At 44.7% G+C, this 8,409-nt stretch overlaps 1 pseudogene; it reads left to right on the top strand.

The window, feature by feature from the left end:
- The first annotated feature begins 1,697 nt into the window (after positions 1–1,697).
- Positions 1,698–3,051, top strand: LOC138795208 (ATP-dependent DNA helicase PIF1-like; annotated as a pseudogene).
- The last annotated feature ends 5,358 nt before the right edge of the window (positions 3,052–8,409 follow it).

Genomic DNA, 8,409 nt, shown 5'->3' with positions numbered 1-8,409 from the left:
TCAGTTTTTTCCGGCGCTGCATGGGATCCCGGCCGGAGCGTATGCGATGTGTGTACGCTCTGGCCGGAATCCCATTGCACATAAGGCTTTGTTACACAGCGCAAAACTATGGCCGTAGTTCTGCGGCGAGAACTACGGCCGTAGTTTTACGCAGTGTGACCATAGCCTAAGGCAGCAATTGAAAAAATGCCTTCAGATAGTCATAAAGTAGTTATCAGGGCAGATAAAGCACCTGCAGGACAACACCCAGGCAGATTAAATGTTCCAGCCATTAATGAAGTTGCCATTGTAATGATTGGTGACAACTTTGATAAGAGAGATATCATCTTACAAAAGCGAGATAATCAGCTTCAGAGGATTTCAAAATTTCATAGGTCACATGATGCACTGCAGTATCCATTGATATTCTGGGATGGACGTGATGGATATCACTTTGGAATCCCTTAGGTCCAAACTCTGCCACAGGCTAGAACAAAATCTGTTTCAGCAATGGCCTTTTCATGATTCGCAGTCAACATTCTCATATCGCAAATCCTTTGTTGGCATACAGGGACCAGTTTATTCACCAGTTTATTGTGGATATGTATGTCAAAATTGAATCTGAGCGCCTATGTTATATCAGAGCCCACCAGAAAGAGCTTTGTGTGTAGAAGTATATACACCTACAAGATGCTGTCCATACTGATAGGTCAGCTGAGACATTAGGAAGGCAAGGCATTTTGCCCTCAAGCTTTGTGGGAAGTCCACGTCACATGCATGAGTATGTGCAGGATGCCATGACTTATGTTCGAAAGTATGGACGCCCAAATCTGTTTATTACTTTTACTTGCAATCCAAATTGGAAAGAGATTAAAGATTTGCTCTATCAGAATCAGTCTCCAAAAGATTGATTGCTTGAGTCTTTTGCCAAAAGTTAAAGAGATTGGGTGATGTGAATAACAAAGGGCACATCTTTCATGCACCCCGATGCTGGATGTATTCTATTGAGTGGCAGAAGAGAGGTCTGCCACATGCTCATATATTAGTTTGGCTGATTAAAAAAATCAAGCCAAATAAGATTGACTTTGTCATATCTGCAAAAATACCAAATTAATTTATGGATCCTGAACTGTTTACAACAGTTACAACCTAAATGATTCATGGGCCATGTGGTCCAGGTTTTGCAAATTCAACTTGCATGCAGCGAGGAATTTGCAGCAAAAGGTACCCAAGGAACTTCATAGCTGAAACCCAGAAAGATGGTGATAGGTATCCGTTATACAGACATAGAAGGCCAGGAGAAGGCGGCTGTTCATTTACAAAAAAAAGTCAAAATGAAAACAACCGCGAGTGCTTTTACCTGTGGATGTTACTGCATGTTGTCAAAGGTCCTACCTCATTTGAATTTCTCAGGACAGTAAATGGCACTGTCTGTGGTTCATACCATGAGGCTTGACAACTGCTTGGGCTTCTTGAAGATGATCACCATTTGCATGACTGTCTTAATAAAGGCACCAAGAATAAGGGAACTTATTAATTCTTACCTGCTGTGCCCCAGCCATTCCAAATGCTCTTTGGGATACACACTGTCAAGATATGGCAGATGATGTTTTATATTTGGCTCGCCAAGAGGTCAATAACCCCTCACTCAGTTTAACAGATGCCATATTGAACCAGGCAAAAATTATACTGGAGGACAAAATTTAAGTGAGTTTGGTATGACCTCCCCAACAAGACTTGGTGCTGCTCTAATAAGCAGTAGCTACCTTAGGGAAACAAGTTATGACAAAACACAGCTGTTGGCTGAAGTAAGTTTGAAAGAGTCTCAGCTGGACAAAGCTCCAGATCAAAACCTAGCATATCACAGGCTACTTGAAATCCTTGAAAATGGCTCTGGAGGTCTCTTCTTTCTTGATGCCCCAGGTGAAACTGGCAAGACATTTCTTATCAACCTGCTTCTCGCCAAGGTTAGAAGTATGGGTGGTATTGCTGTTGCTGTTGCAACATCTGGAATAGCAGCAACGCTACTGAATGGTGGCAGAACTGCACACTCCACATTAAAATTGCCTTTTAATCTTACAAGAGATGAGGCACCAGTCTGCAATATTCCTGCAGATTCAGGAGATGCCCATATCTTCAGGCAATGTCAACTCATTGTCTGGGATGAGTGTACCATGGCACATAGACGTGCTCTGGAAGCATTAGACCGAACACTGAGAGACTTAAGAGATAAAACCCAACTAATGGGTGGGGCCTTGGTCTTGCTTGCTGGTAATTTTTAGGCAGACCTTGCCTATAATACCAAAGGGAACCATGGCTGATGAACTGAATGCATGCCTTAAGGCATCTCCGCTGTGGCATCAAGTTCAGAGGCTTACTCTCTCAACCAACATGAGAGCAAATATTTTTGGAGATGAATCTGCTCTGCGGTTCTCCCAATTGCTTCTGTTGCTTGGCAATGGTGTAGTCCAAGAAGATGCAGATGGCAATATATCACTCATTTCTGATTTATGCAGAGCTGTAGAGTCACCTGAGCACCTCAAAATAGCAGTGTTCCCTGACATTGGCTTTCAATTTAACAAAGGAAGAACTTCTTATCATAACTGGATATGTCAGAGAGCTATTTTGGCACCAAGAAATGATGTGGTAAATGCAATAAACTTACAAATTCTTAACAAGTTGCCAGGATTTATGTATTCCTACAAATCCATTGACACCACAATAGATCCAGAACAGATTGTGCAGTACCCAGTTGAGTTGTTAAACTCTTTAGAACCAATTGGAATGCCTTCTCATCACTTAAAGGTTGGTGCTCCAGTTATTTTAATGCGGAATCTAGATGCACCAAAACTGTGTAATGGAACCAGGATGTGCATTAAAACATGTCATCCCCATGTGCTTGAAGCAACCATCCTTACTGGATGTGCAGCTGGAGAAGAAGTTTTTATTCCACGAATTCCACTGATTAACTCAGACGAAACTTTACCTTTTAAACGATTGCAGTTTCCTGTTAAGCTATCATTTGCAATGACAATAAACAAGGCCCAAGGCCAATCAAGGTGGCCGTCATAAATCTGGATTCTGCATGTTTTTCGCATGGACAATTGTATGTTGCCTGCTCCAGAGTTGGATCAGGTAATAATCTTTACGTCTATGCACCTGGCAATAAAACTGCCAAGGTTGTTTATAAACAGGCTCTGTCATAAAATCTTATGATATGACATCTCAGTTTGGCTATTTAGTATTTAGGATGTTAAAAGTTTAGTTTATTTCTAATGTGCATAAGTTACAATTTAGATAAACATTACAGAACTGTTGGGGTATATAGGGCTCCTGGCAATTTCCCCGTAAACAAAAAAAAAAATGTGGGCATAGATTGGCCTCCTGGGCACCCTTGGAACAATTCTAATTAACTCACTGACACTTTATACCCGGGCAGCGCCAATTACATTTTCTAGTAAAACCTATATTTTTTTCACTGTAAAACATGCAATCATTAGATTGCATGAACTGATCTATGCCATAGCATAGCATAGATCAGTGTTATCGGCAATCTATGAATACAGCCTGCTTGAGAGCAGACTCTATGCACATGTCGCCAAACCATCAGGACAGAGGTAAGAGGCTTATCCCTGCCTGTCGGTACATGCGCTGCTGGGAATCCCGATCAATTAAGGACAGAGGCTTACAGATCGCCATGTTTAAGGGGTTAATGAGAGGCAGCTGTGGGATCGCAGCCCCGGACACACTCAAGTGTGCGGGACCGCTCTCACTGCAGTGGTCCCGCACACATCAGTAAGGCCCTGAGTCAGGAACTTATATAAACATTACTACTGTACAGAGTAGGGGTAATAATTGTATTAGAGCCTTTTTTGTTAAAGGCTTTAATTTTAAAGCAATTGTACTAACATGAGGAATAGAGGTAACATGTCAGTTTTACTCTAGGGGGAATCACTTAAAAATTTGTCCCACCATGAAATTTTTTTATAAGGGGTCGTGTGGGTCTGTAGGTGAAAAAAATTCAAGCGCTATGGTCTTTAAAACACGAGGAAAAAAAAAGAAAAGTGCAAAAGTGGAAAAATGAAAATTGGCCTGGTCATCAAAGGATTAAGGGGCCTCAATGTTATCACCGCATGAATACCTGAAGCAGTGTCTCTTCTATTACCCTCTCTTGGGGAGAGTTTTCTCCAGGGCATGGTTCCTGTGGTCAGGTGCCTAAGCCTGCCCAGAAGTGAATTTACATTGTTCTTTTAAATCTTTTTTTGAGGATTTTTTTTAAAATTAACTTTGTAAAAAAAACCTGAAATAGATATTAAAATAAAATTTGTCAAAGTTAACTTTAAAAAATGTAATTAAATTATATATTATATGTTATTACATTTAAAATTTTATTCCAGGGGGCGGAGATGTAGGAGGTCGCATGGTCCGGAGCTCCCGCCGTTGTATCCTGTAAACCATCCGATACAGCCCGTGGAATCCCGCAACTTGCACCGCACCTGATCCAGTATACCTTGCTGACTCTGCCGGGACCCACCACCTCCATGGTTGTGACGAAGAAAACGGGAGGGAAGGCCGCGAAGGACGCCGGCACAGCGACACCACAAAAGCAAGATGGCACCGCTGACAGGATCCGTGAGGCGGCGGTCAAACCCCCCAAGTATCTCCATGTACCCACAGCAGCCCCAGCAGATGACCGGGCATGAGGTAATCGGGTGGAGGATGATGGGGACTCTCATGAGGAGGAGATAGATGAATCGCCCACTGTCTCAGCCGCAGCTTTAGAGGATGGGGGTGATGGTCCTCAGGGACAGCAAGCCATAACAGCCATAGCAGACCCCACACTGAAAGATGTATACACGGCTGTTTTGTCTCTGCATAACAATATGGGCTCACTAAAAGAGGAATTGCTGCTCCTCAGACAAGATCTTAAAGTGACAAATGAGCGGGTTTAGGCAGCTGAAAGCAGAATAAGTGACATAGAGGACCAAATGCCTCCAATGGCTAGAAATCTTAAAAGAACCATTAATAATGTTTCTTTGCTATTTGATAAAACTGATGACTTGGAGAATAGGCTCCGCAGGAGCAATGTGCGCCTGATCGGCGTCCCTAAACGAGCAGAGGGGAAGGATGCAGTTACCTACTTTGAAAACTGGTTTAAAAACAAAATCGCAAAAGATAGACTGTCCCATCTGTTTGCTATTGAGAGGGCGCACAGGGTGCCATTCCGTGAGCCACCACCGGGGGTGCCTCCAAGACCCATTCTGATTAAAGTCCTGCATTTTCGGGACCGGGACACTATACTGAGGGCTGCTAGAGATTGTCGGGATATGGTCATTAATGGCAGCAGAATTTCCATCTTCCCAGATTTCTCTGCAGAGGAGAAGGGCACAATTTCTGGACATAAAAAAGAGACTGCGTGCGCTCAATGTGGTTTACTCCATGCTCTACCCTGCTAAGCTGCGTATTGTCGCATTGGGATCAGTGCATATGTTTGAGAATCTGAAAAATGCGATGGATTGGCTTGATACTCACGAACGCCGTATTAAGCAAGATAACAACAATGACTTAACTGCTGTGTGACGTGACTGTTCTTTGTCCTCTTCATGGCCCTCTGAGGACAGGTTGCTTCATGACTCCAATCTGTTAATACTCTGAATATTAGATACTTGTGGATAGGTTACTCATTACTATCCTAAAGGGCTGTTATACATTATACTGTGTATGTATGGCGGGTGGCTATTGGGCAGGTGAAGCTATAGGTTTGCAGCTTGCTTCCCCTGCTTAATTAGTGCTACCGAGAACAGTGAAACTTTTAACTGACCTGTGAACCCTAGGTGCCTCATGCGCTCCATATATGAGACAATGTTTACTATTGTTTCGTTTCTTTTCACTGTTTTTTTCTATTTGTTCTGTTCATAGTGGGTATGATGTTTGGTCGCGCTTCCTCACTGTGTCCTTCGATGTCGCACTGGTCTCCCACGTCCCCAGGGATACGCCGCCACTTGCTCCTGTGTTTCAACTACTGGTACCTGAGGGGGGAGGGGGGAAAGGGATTTCTCTAAGGGTTCATGGCGTATAAGGTACATATTACAGCCTGGAACGTCAGGGGTTTGGGGGATGCCATTTTCACTGCTCTTAAATCTTACCTACCGGGCATTATATGTTTATCCGAGACACATCTCACCAGGGACACTACCTCCAACCTTAACAGCCGGTGGATATCCCATGCTTACCACTCAGTACACACTTCTTATTCTAGGGGTGTATCCGTGCTTGTCCATAAAGATCTCCCATTCACGTGTCACTTCTCCCAGATAGACCCTGATGGGAGATTTGTGTGCTTACAATGTACGATTTACCGAATCACTTTCATACTAGTAGCCATATACATCCCTCCCCCTTATAATTGTTCGATTCTGAGAAAGGTGCTAACTGTGCTGTCGGGGCTCCCCCCCTTGCCGACACTGATAATTGGTGATTTTAACAACATGTTGATCCCTAGTTTGGATAAGTTTGCCCCTGGCCCTAGTCTATTATCACCAACACCGACCCCCATGGCTAGAACTTTTGAGGAAGCTGGTCTAACAGACTTATGGAGATTGCGTAACCCTACAGTCCCACCACTCTCTGTCACGCATAGACTTAGCTATTGGTAACGCTGTGCTCCTGCCCTACGTTCATAGTGTTGCATACCTCCCGCGCAGTCTCTCTGATCATGCTCCACTACATGTACTGCTGCAATGGGGTTATAGACCAATTAGCAGGCATAAAAGTAAATCACGTGCCATGCTGGTGACCTATGGGCGTAGGGTTGTGGATACTGAAACTGAGTATATTTCTGATCCATCAGCACAATGCTTGAATAATTGGGAAGAAGCGCAGAAATTGCTTAAGGATCACCAAACTAGTACAGCAGATAACAAGCGCTTCTTTATTAAGCAGGCACATTATCAGGAGGGGGAGAGTACCGGACATATGCTGGCCATGGTTGTTAGGGCACAATCGGGCCCCTCACATATCGCAGAACTGTTATCACCCGATAAGGGGAGGGTGTCGAATGATGCGGACATCCTGGAGTGCCTGTATGAGTATTATAAGACATTATATGCTTCCAGGCTGTCCTCATTAGATAGGGAAGGTATGGGGGCATATGTTGCTAGCATCTCATTACCTATGTTAACAGCTGAGCAGACACGTATGCTAGATGAACCATTGACGCTAGAAGAGTTAGAAAAAGTGTTACAATCCTTAGCAAACGAAAAGGCCCCGGGGGTGGATGGACTACCAGGGGAGTTCTACAAAAAACACGGTGACCTTCTTCTCCCACAGCTCCTAGACACATTCAACGAAGCTCTGCAAACCGGTGTTTTGGCTCAATCACAAAGGGAGGCTATCATAGTGGTCCTCCAAAAACCGGGAAAGGATCCCACTCTCCCTGATTCATATAGGCCAATTTCCCTGCTGACGGCTGATGTTAAACTTCTGGCAAGAGCCCTGGCGGATAGGCTCACCTTAGTTATAGATAAACTTATACACCCGGATCAGTCTGGGTTTATGCCCAACCGCTACACTTCTCAAAACATAAGAAGGCTAGGGGGCGGAGCCTGACCGCTGAGCAGGATGGCAGCCTGAGAGAACTGCTCTCCTCAGTGGCGGCCAGAATCCTAATCAAACAACACTTAATCAGACCCAACATGCGAAGAGGAAGCAGAGACAGGAACCGGGAACCCCCAGCCACCCCAAGAACATTACGAGGACGGGCTGAGATGGAGAAATTCCTGAGAAAGGCGAGTGAGAAAGCTCCGAGCAGCGCGCGCAAAATGGCGCCCGAGTACACTAACGACCCCGAGCAGGAGACAGACGCAGACAGTGAGTCCGATGCTACAAACTCATGCGAAGCCGAGCCATTGTCCACCACAAAAGCCTTTTTAGCTAAGACTGTGCAGAGGGCTATACAGAAATCGCTCCAGGCGGCACTAGACCCGATAATTCAAGGGCTAGCCGAGATCAGAGGAGACATCCGCCATATTGGTAATAGAACAGAGCAGCTAGAAGAAACAGTCGCAGGCACAATCACGTTCTGTGACACGGTTGCACACACACTACAGCAACATGAAAGCCAGCTAAATAGATCCTTCCTACAGATAGAGGACCAAGAGAATCGCAGCAGAAGGAAGAACTTGCGCATAAAAGGCCTACCTGAATCATACGCCCCGGAGGCCCTTCAGTCGGTCATGACGCAGCTATTCCAGCAATTATTAGGGGAAGACAGAGCAGGGGAGATCACCATAGAAAGGGTCCATCGCGCCCTAAGACCCCCTCCCAAACCCCACGAACCACCAAGAGATGTAATATGTGGCTTGCTGCGATTTGTAGACACAGCTGCACTGCTAAAAGCACACAGAGAAAATGGCGACCTCCACTTTGAAT

Source organism: Dendropsophus ebraccatus, chromosome 6 (genome assembly GCF_027789765.1).
Source record: "Dendropsophus ebraccatus isolate aDenEbr1 chromosome 6, aDenEbr1.pat, whole genome shotgun sequence".
Lineage (NCBI taxonomy): Eukaryota > Metazoa > Chordata > Amphibia > Anura > Hylidae > Dendropsophus > Dendropsophus ebraccatus.
The sequence above is the reverse complement of the archived record's forward strand: the minus strand, read 5'-3'. Positions and strand labels throughout refer to the sequence as shown.